Source organism: Eubalaena glacialis, chromosome 5 (assembly GCF_028564815.1).
Source record: "Eubalaena glacialis isolate mEubGla1 chromosome 5, mEubGla1.1.hap2.+ XY, whole genome shotgun sequence".
In the NCBI taxonomy this organism is placed as follows: Eukaryota; Metazoa; Chordata; class Mammalia; order Artiodactyla; family Balaenidae; genus Eubalaena; species Eubalaena glacialis.
This window is the reverse complement of record NC_083720.1, coordinates 22,647,008-22,663,752: the sequence shown is the minus strand read 5'-3', so window position 1 is coordinate 22,663,752 and position 16,745 is coordinate 22,647,008. Positions and strand designations below refer to the sequence as shown.

The window sequence follows — 16,745 nt, the reverse complement described above, 5'->3', positions numbered from 1 at the left end:
TCTGTAAAGTAGGATGACTGATCCCACCCCAAAACAGGGATCGCTACATGTATAAGCACCCAACGTTTAGCTCACTGTCCTGTGAGAAACAGCTGAGAAAGAAAGGCGACCTATGTGGGACCTGGAACTTGACCTCTCTCTCTAGCTTTAAAAATCAGGACCATCCGGCTGCTTTCTCACAACCCGCCACTGCTAAATAGAAAGGCCTTCAGACAACCCGAGGTTTGGTATAACCACCACTTTGTTCAAACTTAGAAAAGTAAAACCAGACCAGTGTTTTGTTTTCAGAACACACTTCCTTCTGGGGTACAAGAAAGTGAAAGCTACTTGACAGATTCCTTTAGTGATGAAATGCCTAGGTATTAGTACAAACTTACATGAGGATGGTGCTTCTGCTGAAATGCTCCATGAGTTTTGCAGGCATTTTATGTTGTTCCAGGGTAGTGAAGACTAATGTTCCCTTTCCCCATGTTACTTTTGTAAGATGTTAAGGTGTGATGCCCTGCCCACGTCCAGTTCAACACTGGTCAGGTATGAAAATCTGCAATGAAAATTTGGTTTTAAATTTGTTTCTTATATTCTCAATATGATGGAAATATTTGATGGAGTTTAGGAAGCTTTGCCTTGTTGAAGCAGTACAACTTGTAAGAGCAATTAAAAAAAAAGTTTTCATATCACAGCCATGACACAATGTAGGAGAGAGTAGAGTCACTTGGAAATAGGAAGTGATGACTTCGTTAGCTTGTAGCTCCTGTAAAACCATTAAATTTGAATTAGTACATTTGTTCTCTCTCCTTACTCAGGGCACCAGGACAAACAACTTGTGGTTTTAGTTCTAAGACTGTTTTTAATTCCTAAATGTTTAAAGCTGGGAGGGATTTTAGAGAGATGGATATTCAACTCAATATTCAGTGAGGTCTGAGTTCAACCCAATCATTTTATAGTTTAATAAACTGAGGTTCAGGAAATTAAAATGACTTACTAGTCTTAGAGTCACTTGGAAGTCATGCCTTCTGATTCTAATTCCAAAGTTCTTTTCATCTCATATTTTTTTTCTTTTTGATATTACTCTAATTTGCTATTCTCTATTAACTGGTTCTGCCTTTTTCTCCTGTTACTGCTTTATATTCAAGCTTTCAAATAACTAAAATATTAATTAACCACACAATTCCACCAGTGATTGGAGTTACTAATCAGAAATCTCTTTTTCTGATGACATGGAATTCTGGTTTCAGTCCTGCTTCCCTTTTTGTGGCCCCCAATACCCATCCCTTAAGTGACTAACTTCTTACCTTATTCCTGTGGTTGGGTCCCTGAATTTCATAAGACCTGAGGGTCAGCCTGGATTCCCAGCCCTCCTGCGTCTGACCTGAGCTCTTTCCACCTGAGGTCAGCTGCTGATATTCCATATGTAATTAACTTGGTCACCCTGGTAACCATATCCTAATTGAAAGGTGAGGTCACAGGGAATGCCCATGTGCTGGGGTTCTGTGTTCTTAGGGTCTTTCTGTTCTAACTTTAAAAGGAAAAGAAAGAAGAGAGTCAACTCCGCAAAGACTATACAGAAAGAAGGAATTTCCTGACAATACTCAGGGTTCTGTCTGATAGGTGGCCTTTGGAAAGTCAGAATTATGATGCTCTAAGCATTTATGTAACTTAAGAGGTTTCTAATTACAAAGCTACAGTTTGAAGAAGCTTTATATTTTTAAAAAAAACTGAAATGGCTAAGATTTGGACTATGTTAAATACATGGAAGCACAGTAAATTAGGCCAAGTTAAGTGGGGCTAGGGGAGAGGGTACATGGTAGGCTGAGTAGCAACCAATAACAGTAACAATAGAGTTCAGGTGTTCATCAAGGCCCAACACCAAGGTGTTTCTGGAATTACTTTTTTACAAATAACAGCTTTATTGAGATATAATTAACAATCACCCATTTAAAGTATACAATCCAATGGTTTTTAGCATGTTCACAGAGTTGTATAGCCATCACCACAATCAATTTTAGAACTTTTTCATCCCTCCTCAATAAACTCTATCCATTGGTATAGTCACTCCCCTTTCCCCCCTACCTTCCTCATTCCACAGCCCTAGGCAACCACTGATTTACTTTCTGTCTATAGATTTGCTTATTCTGTACATTTCATATAAATGGAATCATACAATACGTGGTCCTTTGTAATGATCCTTTTACAAGTTCATGTTGTAGTATGTATCAGTATTTCTCTCCTTTTTATTGCCAAATAATATTCCATTGTGTGGATATAGCACATTTCATTTATCTACTCATCAGTTGATGGGCATTTAGGTTGCTTCCCCCTTCTGGCTATTATGAATAATGCTGCCATGAACACTTATGTACACGTTTTTGTTTGGATATATGTTTTCATTTCTCTCGGGAATTTAATTCCCAAATCAAATAAAAAATGTACTTAAAAAAAAAAAACCAGACAGTCTGGCTCCAAAGGCTGTGCTCTTAGCAACTATGCAATATTGTCACTCTGTATGAAATTTTATTTTTAAAATAAAATATGCAATGTCAAACCACAAAAAAAAAACAAATTAAAATTGAAATCAGTTGAGAATATAACTCACCAAAGCTGATTCAAGAAGAAATAGAAAAGAAGTTAAACACAGAGCTACCATATGACCCAGTACTTTCACTCCTAGGTAGAATTACTTTTTGAGTATCTCAGTATCTTGCTCTGAGTGTGCTACATCACTTATGGCTTTGGCCACAGAGTGGGCAGTATGACGTCACACTGCCAAACCAGTTGACTCAGGTTTGAATCCTGACACTATCACTCACTACTAGCTATGTGAGTTTTATTTATGTAACAAGTATTTATTAAGCATCCACTATAAGCTGGATACTATTCTAAGTGCCATGGACACAAAGTCAGATGTGATACCACTCTGGCTGTTAAAAGTTCATGGAATAGCATAGGGATGGGCAAACTACGAAACCTGGCCCACCTGCTTGTTTTTGTAAAGCCTGTGAGCTGAGAATGATTTTTTACATTTTTAAGTGGTTGAAAAAATCAAAAGAAGAATAATACTTTGTGACACATGCAAATTATATGAAATTCAAATTTCAGTGTCCATAAATAAAGTTTTATTGGAACACAGCCATACTTTTCATTAACATACTCTGTGGTTGCTTTTGCACTGCAATGGCAGAGTTGAGTAGTCGTGACAGAGACCACAAAGCCCACAAAATTTGAAATATATACTACCTGGCCCTTTACAGAAAAAGCTTGCCAACCCCTGGTCTGGGGGGACCTACAATTCTAGTTCAGTGGATTAGCATTCTGTGAGAAAATCCAGGTTGCCACAGGAAAATGTAAGAAGGGACACTTAGCCCAGACTTGAAACGTGAGAGCTATCTCCTGGTAGAGAGAGTGTGTTCCCTGTCTAAGCCTCAGTATCCTCATCTATAAAAGTGGGAGTAATAGCAATAGTAACCTCAAAGATTGTTCTGGGTATTAAATGAGATAATGCAGATAAAGCACTGAGTACAGTGTCTGGCACATAATAAGTGCTCAATGATGTTTTGGTGCCATGATCATAACCATCATTATTAATAGCATATTTGTGACAATTGAATGTAAGTAGATAAAGTCTAAGGATGAAACCCCAGGGAACCCTACAATGGGTGCAGTTTCTAGGCTTACTAACCTTGGCTCACTTGTACATGTCAGATACATTCTTGTCATTGTGATCATGAACATTAAAGGATATAAAACAAACGAAGTGCTATGGAATAAGGTGAAATAGAGCAGGGTAAGGAGGATTGGGAATGCTGAGTTGGCGGTGGATAGTATTAAATGGTGTAATTAAGTGATTATAGTATTACATAGGGTAGTTAGAGTAGGGTTCTAAGGGGGCCCTGGAGGCAGTTCACTCAGATCTCCTTTCAAGATAACTTGCTTCAAGGAATGTAAGGGGCTGACAGCCTTCAGTTGTTATGCCTTTGGGCTTGCTAGGGCATTCATCCCAAAGCAAATGCCCTCTCAGCAGTTCCAAGCCAATGGCTGAGTAGGGTGGAATACTAAAGTCACAGTATTTCTGTCCAACATGGGACCCCTCTGTAAGAAACCTTTCCTCTGGGGTTCCCATTGCCCTGGCCAAGACTTGCTCAGAGAGCTGCAGTGCAATCTGAGGCTCGTCCTACCCAATCCTCCCACCTCCTCCACTTCTTTCCACAGGTGTCAGATCTGCATGCCACCTGCAGCCTTTCTCTCCTGCTCCTGTTCCCTCTTTTATATTCTTCACATGTGTTTTCCCCAATAACTCTCTTGTACATCTAATTCCACATTGGTGACTGCTTCTCAGGGGGCCTGAATTGATACAGCATCGCAAGGTGTGATCTGAACAAAGCCTTGAAGGAGGTCATGGAGGCAGCCATGCAGATTACCTGGGGGCCTGGCATTCCATGCAGAAGGGAGAGCGCTCCAGAGTCCCCATGTTAAGAAGAAAGGTGCCTGGCATGCTCCAGGAGGAGGAGACCAGCAAGGGAGGAGCCTAGGGAGTGAGGGAAAATTGTAGGATAGAAGGGCAAAGAGGGGAAGGAGACGGTATACAATACTTTAGGCCATTTTAAAAGAGTTTGATTTTTATTCTGATTTTTTAAAGGGGTCATTTCAAGTTTTGAACTGAGGAATGGTAGGATCTGATTTGCTTTTCAATTTTTTTTTACTTATATGCGAGGCGGCATCTCTTCACAGAGAATCTGGTGTTCAGAAAACATTTATTTTACAAAGTCTCAGTGAGATTTTAGGCCTCAGAAATTTATCCTTCAATCATTTGGTTTCCCATAAGTTTTCTCGGTGCTGGCTAAGGTTTGAGGAGGAACAGCAAATGTAGCTTTAGGACCTACTATAAAAGTAGGAGGAAAACTGAGTCATGACGGCTGCATGGCCATAGTTCTGTATTCATAGCTCACCCCTTACTCATACCAACTTCCTGGTGACTTGAAAGGTTTTCCAATTGATGAAGTAAATGAGGTAAGACTCAGTGTTTTTCTTGCACTGACTTTCTTGATCTAAGCAAAAAAGTCAGAACAGGCACTTAAGAGGTGAATGAAACCCAATTTTTATGTAACAAAGTGCTTATAAGGAAGGTACTCTCACCTTCATAATACTGAAAGCTTATTATGTGATAGTCTATCACAATCTTGCTATTAAGATTGAATTGAGAAATAAAAAGCAGCTGATAATTCACTAAAATAGGAAGAAGTAGAAATGGTACTCACAACTTAATTGAAGTCAGTGCTTGAATATATGATCATTAACAAGAAGAAATGATTTTCCTTTGATTCCTTCCTCGAATCCACTTACTTGATTACCTAGAAAAATAATGCAATTCTATATTGTTAATTATAAATTAAAATATCAGAAATTTAGATTTTGGAATATTATATTTGTGACAGAGACTGCTAATTTTTCTGGGATACTATCCATTCTTCTGAGTTTCAGCTGGTGTGTGATTGATTACTCAGCCAAAGACAGCAGCCCTAGCCTTCTTTATAACTGGTTTTCATTCTGTGATGCACTGACCAGAGTGGAAATTACGTGTGCAACTTCTTTGTCTCATCTTTAGAGTTTCCATCCCAATTCTCTCACCTTCCTGCAAGCTGAGATGTAGACATGGTAGCGATCAAGGCAAATTAGCCATCTAGATGAGGACAATTCTCTAGGGGTGATGACAAGAAATAAGATGAAAGGAACTCTGGTCCCTGGATATCTCCATGAAACTCATGTCTACCTCTGAGCTGTTATATGACAGAAAAATAAACTCTAGTTTGAGCCAGTGATTTTGGGTGGAGGAGGGACCTCTTACAACAAATAATTATATATTTTAAATTAGTATATTCAAAAAAAAATAAGTAATACCTGTCAATTGTACATTGAATATACTAATTTAAAATATATAGGGGCTTTCCTGGTGGCGCAGTGGTTGAGAGTCTGCCTGCCAATGCAGGGGACATGGGTTCGAGCCCTGGTCTGGGAAGATCCCACATGCCACGGAGCAACTGGGCCTGTGAGCCACAACTACTGAGCCTGCGCGTCTGGAGCCTGTGCTCCACAACGGGAGAGGCCGCGATAGTGAGAGGCCCGCGCACCGCGATGAAGAGTGGCCCCCACTTGCCACAACTAGAGAAAGCCCTCGCACAGAAACGAAGACCCAACACAGCCATAAATAAAATAAATAAATAAAAATTTTTAAAAAAATATTTAAAAAAATATATATATATAATTATACTAGTCAGAGTAAATCTATCATAAACAACAGATCAGCATATATACTAGAATAACAAGGGTACTATGGATAAGACTGAATTAACCAAATATGAGAAAATGTATAGACAGTTTGGTGATTCTATTGCTTTGATGGAGTCTAGCATTAAAACCATACCCTGATGGGTAAGGGTGGAGTTTTCTTTTGAAGGGAGCAGATGTTTCTATCATTAATCAAAATGGATAGTGTTTTATTGGCCAAGAACTAAGGTGATTTTCTGGACTGAGGAAGGAGAGGGTTCCCTCTCCCCTTCTCCTAGATCTAAAAGTTCAGTCTAGACTTAGAGACACAGAGAAGTCTGCCACTATGCCAGTTGGGGAGTAGGTCTGGAGAGCTCATCCTGCCCACAAATGTCCTGTGTTGGTGGCAACAGTAAGAGCAGAAGCCCATTTCCTCTGGAGCACCCTGCAGCCTCTACGAGCACTTCTGAGTCCCATTCATCTCCACAAACAGGCATTGAGAGCAATTGTTTAGAGGTGAGTAGGGCAGGGTTCCTTCTCACTTTGGCTCTGATGAATCGGAAGCCTTAATATTGTTAAGAAGTCAGTTCTTCCCAAATTCATCTGTAGATTCTATGCAACCTGAATCAAAATCCCAGCAAGGGTTTTTTCCTTTTTTCTTGAGAAAATGACTAACTATTCAAAAATTCATATGGAAATATGAAATACCTATATTAATCAAAACAACTTTGAGGGACTTCCCTGGTGGCACAGTGGTTAGGAATCCACCTGCCAGTACAGGGGACACAGGTTCAAACCCTGGTCCAGGAAGATCCCATATGCCGCGGAGCAACTAAGCCCGTGTGCCCCAGCTACTGAGCCTGTGCTCTACAGCCCGCGAGCCACAACTACTGAACCCACGTGCCACAACTACTGAAGCCCGCACGCCTAGAGCCCATGCTCCGCAACAAGAGAAACCACCGCAATGAGAAGCCTGCACAAGAAGAGTAGCCCCTGCTCTCTGCAACTAGAGAAAGCCCTCCCACAGCAGTGAAGACCCAACAGAGCCATAAGTAAATAAATAAATAAATAAATAAAATTTATTAAAAAAGAAAATCAAAACAACTTTGAAAAAGAACAGAGTTGGGGAACTTATATCATCTGACTTTAAGACTTATTATAAAGCTACAATAATCAAATCAGTATGGTATTGGCACAAAATAGACAAAAACATTAAGGAAACAGATTAGAGATTCTGGATATATTTATATATAAATACATATATATATTTATATTCAATTGCTTTTCAACAAAGATGAAAAAGGAGAACAGGCTTTTCTTGTCTTTCCAATAAATGGTACTGGAACAATTTGATATTCACATGTGAAAAAATGAACTTCAATCTGTACCTCCTACCTCGCATCATATTTAAAAATTAATTCAAGGGCTTCCCTGGTGGCGCAGTGGTTGAGAGTCTGCCTGCCAATGCAGGGGACACGGGTTCGAGCCCTGGTCTGGGAAGATCCCACATGCCACGGAGCAACTGGGCCCGTGAGCCACAATTACTGAGCCTGCGCGTCTGGAGCCTGTGCTCCACAACAAGAGAGGCCGCGACAGTGAAGGGCTCGCGCACCACGATGAAGAGTGGTCCCCACTTGCCACAACTAGAGAAAGCCCTCGCACAGAAACGAAGACCTAACAAAGCCATAAATAAAATAAATAAATAATTAATTAATTTTTAAAAAAATTAATTCAAAATGGAACACAGGTCTTAATGAAAAACCTAAAACTTTAAAATCAAGATCACAAATACTTTTCTCCTGTTTTCTTCTAGAGACTTTAAAGTTCCAAGAACAAAAACACATGTCTGTACACAAATGTTCACAACAGCATTATTTGTAAAGGCGCAAAGCTGAAATTAACCCAAATTTCTATGAACAGGTGAACAGGTATACAAATTGTGGTATATCCATACAGTAAAATACTCAACAATAAAGAGGAATGAACTACATGCAACAAACGAATGAATCTCAAAATAATCATGTTGAGTAAAAAAAGCCAAACAAAAAGGAGAACAGTAGATTCCATTTTCATAAATTTCCAAAAAATGCAAATTAATGTATAGTGACAGAAAGTAGATCAGTAGTTGCCTAGAAATGGGGAGGGGGCGGGGGGGGGATTATAGAGGGGCAATGGATACTTTTGAGGTTGATGGATATGTTCATTATCTTGATTGTGATGATGGTTTTACAGGTGTGTGTGTGTGGTGTGCGTGTGTGTGTACCTCAAATTGTGTATTTAAATATGTACAGTTTACTGTATTTTAATTACATATTTTTAATTGAATTTATTGTTTTTTCTACAGGCTTGATATTTTGGTGATATTAAGATTTTCCAACCCAGACCATACTCAGTTGATTGCTTTGTCTTTGGGCCCTTCAATAAGTTAGTATAGATTTTTTTGGTTTCTGTTTTTTTGTTTTTCTTTTTAAATATTGGTCCTGTATTTTTCTTTTTAGCTTAATGCTTTATTGCTATCTGTTTTATGTGTGTTTGCTTTTTTCTCATTTCTGTGTCTGTTTATTGACAGTAAGGGAAAAGCTATTGATTTTTAAATATATATGTGATCAAATTATCAAATTCTCTTTTTTATTACTTTAAAACTGATTTTTTTTTTTTAGGTGTACAACTACATCATCAGCCATATATATTTTTTATACCAGTGGCTTTACAAATTATTTCATTTAACATTTTTTATTGCACTCATTGAAACTTCCAAAATAATGTTGATTAATAAATGATGGTGGGCTTCCCTGGTGGCACAGTGCTTAAGAATCTGCCTGCCAATGCAGGGGACACGGGTTCGAGCCCTGGTCTGGGAAGATCCCACATGTCGTGGAGCAACTAAGCCCATGTGCCAGAGCTACTGAGCCTGCGCTCTAGAGCCCGTGAGCCACAACTACTGAAGCCTGCGCACGTAGAGCCCGTGCTCCTCAACAAGAGAAGCCACTGCAATGAGAAGCCCGCACACTGCAAAGAAGAGTAGCCCTGCTCGCCGCAACTAGAGAAAGCCCATGCGCAGCAACTAAGACCCAACGCAGCCAAAAATAAGATAAATAAAATAAATAAATTTTTAAAAATTAAAAAAAAAAAACAATGGTGAACATTTCTGTTTGCGCTCTTAAAGGAAATGGCTTTAGCACATGTATTCAAATGATGTTTTAGGTAAAAGTGATAAACATCACAAATACAGAAACACCTGTTCTGGTTTGCTTTCCTTTAGTATAAAGGTTGGAAAGCTAAAATAACATTTTCCAGAATTCCTTGCATTGAGGATTTTTTTTCATTCTTTGATATTTTCTACATTTTTCAAATTTTCTACAATGAACACATAACTTAACCCAAGTACACATAGCTGGTAAGTGGTCAGGCCAAATAAATATACACAAGTATATCCGTCAAAACACTGTCCCAGTGAGCATGGTTGCTTCTCATTGGATTTATTATTGTATTGTAATTGCATTATTTGTTATCTAAATTTTATTTGCATTATCTATCTCACTTGGAAGATTGAATAAGAACAGCCCAGCATACATGTTGGCACTTGTCTTTTGGTGATCTCACGTATGTATTCTTTGCCTTTGCTGCTTTTAGCCCTGTTCACTTGTAACAAATTCTACTTGTTGCTATAATGTGATCCTTTTTGTTCTTACTTTGTTACAAAGCAAGCTACTCATTTGTTGAGGAGGGGCAATTTCAATATTTCAGAAGCTGATTTTGTCCCTCTCTGCTCTTACACTTTAGGTGTGCCTCTACCAGATGTTAATGTGCTATATGAAGGTGCCTCTCTACTTAACCCAGATTTCATAGGATAATCAAATGTCAGAGTTGGAAGAAGCCTTAAAAATCATTCTCGTCTATCCAATATTGTCATTCTCCAGACGGGAAGGCTGAGGTTCAGATAGTCAAGCTCAGAGTCACATGGATTCTGAAAAGCTGGGAGTAGAATCCAGAACTGTCAATCTGCACTCCAGTGCCTTTTCCATGATTCCAAACTCCCTTCACATTTCCTATATTTTCGTTAAAAAGCCTATTTTGGGCTTCCCTGGTGGTGCAGTGGTTGAGAATCTGCCTGCCAATGCAGGGGACACAGGTTCGAGCCCTGGTCTGGGAAGATCCCACATGCCGCAGAGCGACTATGCCCGTGAGCCACAATTACTGAGCCTGCGCGTCTGGAGCCTGTGCTCCGCAACAAGAGAGGCCGCGATAATGAGAGGCCAGCGCACCGCGATGAAGAGGGGCCCCCACTTGCCGCAACTAGAGAAAGCCCTCGCACAGAAACGAAGACCCAACACAGCCAAAAATAAATAAATTAATTAATTAAAAAAAAAAAAAGCCTATTTTAAGAGTTAAGCAAATTTGAATTATAACTGCATTTCAAAAGAATACTTTGAAGCAAAATTTTATGAAAGAATTCTCTCTCTATATATATATGTACACATTAAAATGCGTAACAAATAGAGAAGGGGAGGGGAAGGGAAGTCATCCATTTATGGCTCACTTTAACCCAACACTGTACACAGTCCTTGAGTTCCTGGGAATTTGGTTCTACCTTCTGTCTTTCTAGGTTCCACACCTTCTTACCCTGGATTGCATTGACAGTTTCCAAGCCGTCCAAGGGAAGATACAAATCTTTTTTTGTAGCACAATGCTTTAACTCTAAAAGCCAATTCTTCTGCCTCCAAATTTCAGCTTTAAGATCTCATCTTTACAGAAAGCAGGTGCAAAGTGTCACTGAGTGGGAAGCAGAAAGTGGGAAATTAAAACCTTCTCCTTAGACAGGATGACCTTCCACGTGCTCTCTTGGAGAGGAGGAACCGCCTCCTCTTTCCTATTTCTGAGGTTGAACTTTCTGTCCTGTTTAAATGTATCACTAATGTATCTACCGTTTCTACTACAGTTTTAAACCATTTATTGCCCCACTAAATTGACCATACAGTTTACAATGAAACAAAATCTTTTAAATGGAAATATAAATGAAGGAAAATCTGATTTGTTAGATCTCACCACTCTGTCATAAAACTTTGGCTTCACTAAATCTTGATAGTCTCATTATCAACATAAAGAACCCTAACTTCTATATTCTATATTCTCTCCACAAATGCTGGCTAATTTCTCAGATGGTTTTCACATAACCTTTTTTTTTCTAATTCGTCACTGCCTTGCTTCCTTTACTTATTTCTTGCCTCTCTCTATTAGCCCTTTTAAAAGAACCAGCTCCCTGCTCCCATGCATCAGGTGCTTACAAGGCACTGAAAAACATCTCTGCGATTACAGACTGATGAAAAAAATCTCTTATCACTGAATCACCTGAGTTAGCAAATGAGTGGCACTTCCCTGTCTTTATAATCATTGTTTCTGCTCTTTGCATGAGTGTGATATATTCTGAAGTCTAGGCTCTTATGTAAATGTGTGACCCGTCATTTCTATAACTGGGATAATGTCTTCCTCATGTAATTAGGCATAAAAGCTTTGAACATTTTGCATTTCCTCGGTATATCTCCATCCAAATTTGTTTTTTTAAAGATAAGACAACAGGCCCCAAAAGGAGTCACTCATGCTAAGCCCCACGTCACCATACCAAGACTTAATTACAGTTTGGGCTCTCCCAGAAATGGAATCTCACACCAGTCAATCAGGAGTTGCCTGATCAGCAGTAGTGAGGTAATCTGCCTGATAGACCTGTGCCATCCCCTAAAGGAAAATAACCTTGCAATAACCAATTTGCTTTTTGCCTGATAAAACTTCCTTGTTCCCCACTCCCTTCTACCTATAAAAGCCTTTCATTTTGTGCAGCTGCTCAGAGCTTCTTTCTGTCTGCTGGATTGGATGCTCACTGATTTTGGGGACTTGAGCTCAGTAATGAAGCAAGTCTCTGGCAGGCATATCTGTACCTCTGATATCACTTGAATTCAGGGGATGGCAAATACAGCTATGATGTTGCTGCTTAAGAATTTTAATCCTTCTTAAAATAAGCTGTGAATAACCAGCTATGTTAATATTAAAGACCAGAAATGTGACTCAGTTTGAGGAAAAAACCTCTCAAAACAAAATACCTCTGTGATATAAAAGAATGTCAAGTCTATCAAAAATTAAATTTGCAAAATATTCAAGGAATTCCAGAAATATAAAATTATTTGTGAAAAAAATGTTTTGAAAGGACATAATACACACATGGCTATTGGACATGTGTTTTGTAAACCTTGGCTCTTTTTTTTGCCAGTTTATATGTAGAAATATGGATTTGGGTACTTTCTGCTAGATATTTAAATTTTCTTTGCTTTTTATTTAAAACAAGATGAGCCCTTGCAAAATGCTTTATTCGGTATTTTGTGCTGTGAAGAGGGGAAATCAATTAAGAACAGCTTCAGAAACAGATTTCACATGCTAATAATCACTTTAAATGTTATTATTAAAAGAGGAAAATAAATATGTTACTTAAGCCAATGTGAAGAGAAAAATTCTTAGAGAAAATGTATCTCTAGAATAATGATGAAAGGTGAATTGGTATCTTTTGTTGATGGGGCAGAAAAGGACATTCCTGGATGAGAAAACACCTGAACAAGGTCATGGAAAAGTAAAACAACCTGGAGTCATTTTGAGAACTACAAGTTCTTTAATATGGCAGAATCAAGAAATAGGTTTGCTATGGGCTGAGGAGGGTACCTGCCAAGCATTAAGGATGGAGAAGTAATCAAGGGACAGGTAATGGATGGCATTTTATGTTCCACTAAGGTGTTAGGGAATCCTTGGAGGGGGGTGGGCATCAAAGGGTTTCAAGACAGGGAAACATGATTAGATTTGTTGCTTTTGTACTATTGGCTTTAACAGCAATAAGGAGGATGGAATGGGAGGTTGTGAGACTAGTGGCAGAAAAGAACTAAGAAAATACCATAATAGTATAGAAAAGAAGAACAAGGAAGAGTGGTGATGGAAGGGGATGAAATTGAAAGAAGATAGGGGAGGAAGGTGAGAGTGAAGATTAAAGTGACTCTGCTGTTTTTGACCTGAGTTATTTCTGAATATGGGGGGATGCCAAGAAAGGGGATATAGGAGGGGGAGTGGCTTCTGGGAAAACATTTATTCCATTTTTGGTTTGTTGCTTTCAAGATGTCCAGAACATATAATTCTAGCGTTCAGGAAGGAATGTGAGATAAACATCTGGGATTCAGCAGCCAAGAAGTGAAGTTCCAATCTTGAAGATGGACATGATTGTTGAGGGAGACATATAGAGTGAGAAGACAGATCCAAGGACAAAACTGTTGGAAGCATCAAGATTTATGGAGTGGGAGAGAAAGAAAAGCCAGAAAGGGAGAGGGAGAGGGAGAGTTAACAGGAGAAGCAGGAGAGAATGGTGCCTTCCTTATATTTCAGCCAACTGAACTCATTATTTCCTGAGAATAACAGATGCTTTCCTGTTTCTAAGCCTTTACGTATGACTTTTCATCCTTTCAAAAAGAGTTCCTCTTAAAGTCCTACTTTTCAGAGTCTAAAGTTGAATACCAGGTCTTCTGTGAAAACTTTCCGTATCTTTTCTGCCATAATCTCTCTTTCCCCTGTTTTCCCAGTAGCACCAGTGTCATGAAATTAGACATAGTTGTATTATTTAAGGCAATCTTTATATATTAATTCCTTTCAAAATAGCAATAAGGCCGTTACATGTCAGTGTAAATAATATTTTAATGAAAATATATATTTTCTAAAACAGAACAATTTAGTGAGAAAAGTAGCATTGTTTTACATTTTTGCAAACCTCTTTAATGCCTGGCTTAGTAGAAGACAGCTGGATTATCATAACCACTTTTGTATTAAATCTGTTGTGATTAGCTGCTTGGCTGAAGGACAGAAAGAAAATTCAGCCTTATAGCGATAGGTAGTTGGAAAAAGAAGGACATATTTAATAGCCTTTTCAGAAAACTGTGGATATTCTTTCTTTTTTGGATATACACCAAAACTTAACAAGGGGTTGTTTCTTAAAGGTTAGTTTGTAACGTGAACTCTGAAACCATATCAATAAAATTTTCAGACTGTTATATTAAAATCCATTTGTCTATCTTGCAATTTGGATGGCCATTTTCTACCCATGTGTGATTTTTGTAACATTGCTTACACATTTGTCATTTGGAAAGTATTGATCCACTGAGTTATGCAAGTTCTTGAAATGTTGACACTTTTCACTATCACATTTGTTCATATTACTATCATATTACGAATCGCATCAGAAAAGCCTTTAGATATTGGGAAACTGTCAAGCTCACAGTGGTGGATACAATTTTTCCAAATTTTCGTTTTTACTCAAAAGCTCAAGTTTTATCATTGGAAACAAATACTGTGTTATTTTCTTCAATGCAAGAGTCTTACATCATTAATTTTCAAGAAAATGTCATACCATTCTACTCTGAATATGAATCCTTTGTATATATGCCTTATCCTTCCTAAGGGTAAGAGGAAAGAATTGGCTCAATTCCTATTTGTATTTTCCTTTCAGCTTATAGCTAAAGTTCTTGGGCTTAGTAGGTCCTTAACAAATATTTGTGGATTTGAATTGAATTTATTTCCACTGTGAATTTAAACTACTTTAGGGTTTTCATATGCCCCAGTATGCCTGAGACAATCCCCATTTATGCCTATTCCCTTGTACCATTCACCTTAGGATTTTTTTTCCTGATTTAAACAAGTAGTGATAAGTGTTGTATTAAAATAAGCGAAGATCAATTTGATGGGCCTTTATTGTGTACTTGCAATTTCTGCTGTAGTCTCATCTAGAAGTATGAGGCTAATATGCAGGGAAAAGAACTCTCAGTTTAAAGAGAGTTTCCTGGTTAGAGAGAACATATTTCTATTCTAGAACCTTTCTAAATATATATTTTATATATATATAATATATAAAAATATACATATATAAAATAACAACTGCTGTTCAGGATAGTATGCGGAGTCTTAATTGATAAAATGATGTGCCCTTGGATTCAGGCGACTAGGAACAGTTAAATCCTTCTGGTCTTGGGGGTGGAGGAAGAAGTGTTCAACACAGTTGCCCCTGCAATCTATTTGGTGTTCTAGCCAATTATGCCATGGCCCATGCTACAGATTTCAAGATGTAACAAGCTGCCAGGCTGCTAATCAGCAGGGTCATTAGGAAATGTGGGTAATTACAGATTAGGTGTCCATGAAATATGTTCAGGAAATAGAGGCTGGTTACCATATTGTGTACCGGGAGTGGTCTGAGTGCCCTTGCTACAGCAGTTTTGTCAGTATCCTATGGTAAAAATCTTTAAAATTTTCTTATTTTGTTATTCATGCCTTTATAAAAATTGCAATAAACTCTTGACAGTAATAGGCTAAAAGCCAAGAGTGTTTCATGAAAAATTAAGTACTGGGTTTCTGTTTCTCAAAAAAGCTAATGTTGAAGGTGTAACTTCCAAAAATTTTAAATTCCCCATCCAACAATGGGGCCATAATTGCTGAGCATGTGAAAACTGAAAGTATCCACTTCAAAAGTTAATGTTATTTTAAGATGATTGTTCCTGGAGATCATGATTTAACCTGTGCAGCTGCAGAAGGTGTATTTACATGTCACTCTGTGCAGCAGGACTTTCCATTTGGATCAAATGATTTTACTTCTACATTTTGCTCATTTTAGATTCCCAGTTTTCTTATGATTGTACAAAAAGTGAAGTGATAGATGTTATTTTATTAGTTCTAACAGGATGATAACTTCACAGATAGTTAAATGATGAGAATCTTAGAACAACATATCAGGTGCTACAAATAAAAGCCAGCCAATTAAAAATGGTTCAAGTTTTTTTCCCATACAAATCATGGTATCAAAGTAAAACTATTTAAAGTTCATTCTGTTTAGACAAAGCATCTCACACTATTGTTAAAAACATTATAAATTTAGTTTAAAAGTTCAAAATTGATATAAAATTATTGGCTTTATTCAGTAATAAAATGAACACAAATTTTGATGGACAACTTTGTAAAAACATGGTAAAAACAATGTTCCACTAAATTAAGACATATACATTGAAGAAATGTGCTTATTGTATTGGTTGTGGTACATACAAAATTCATAATTGCATCCTAAAAGAGCTGTGATGATCTAACAATTGAAATAGAAGCTATAGTTGTTAAATTTTATAAATATTTTGTATGTACATGCAGTTAGAGTTACTAAACTGTATACTTTTTTTTTTACAAATTTGATGTTGAAATAAAAAAATAATTCAGATTCAGTGTGGAAGTAGATGCTTTCTCTCTTTGCTACATGTTATCAAATTTTAGAAATGCTTGAGCCCTTAAGGAAGTTCTTTGTAAATCAATCTAAGTGCAATACAATATATTCAACTTACTTGTAAGTACTGAAATAATGCAAGTTCAAATAGTGCAAGATTTGATTTTGAAATTAGATAATAGATCTTTGGGATATCTTGAATGTCCTTTGT

The 16,745-nt window shown here is 37.7% G+C and overlaps 1 long non-coding RNA gene across 1 annotated transcript in view; it reads right to left on the bottom strand.

Annotated features, from left to right (window-relative positions):
• The window catches only part of LOC133092588 (uncharacterized), a 44,137-nt gene that overhangs the window by 243 nt on the left and 27,149 nt on the right, over positions 1-16,745 (bottom strand). Inside the window, exons 4-5 of the long non-coding RNA XR_009701080.1 lie at positions 5,253-5,345; positions 378-541 (exon numbers count right to left, since the gene is read on the bottom strand). This is a non-coding gene — a long non-coding RNA (uncharacterized LOC133092588). The remainder of the gene's footprint in view (positions 1-377; positions 542-5,252; positions 5,346-16,745) is intronic.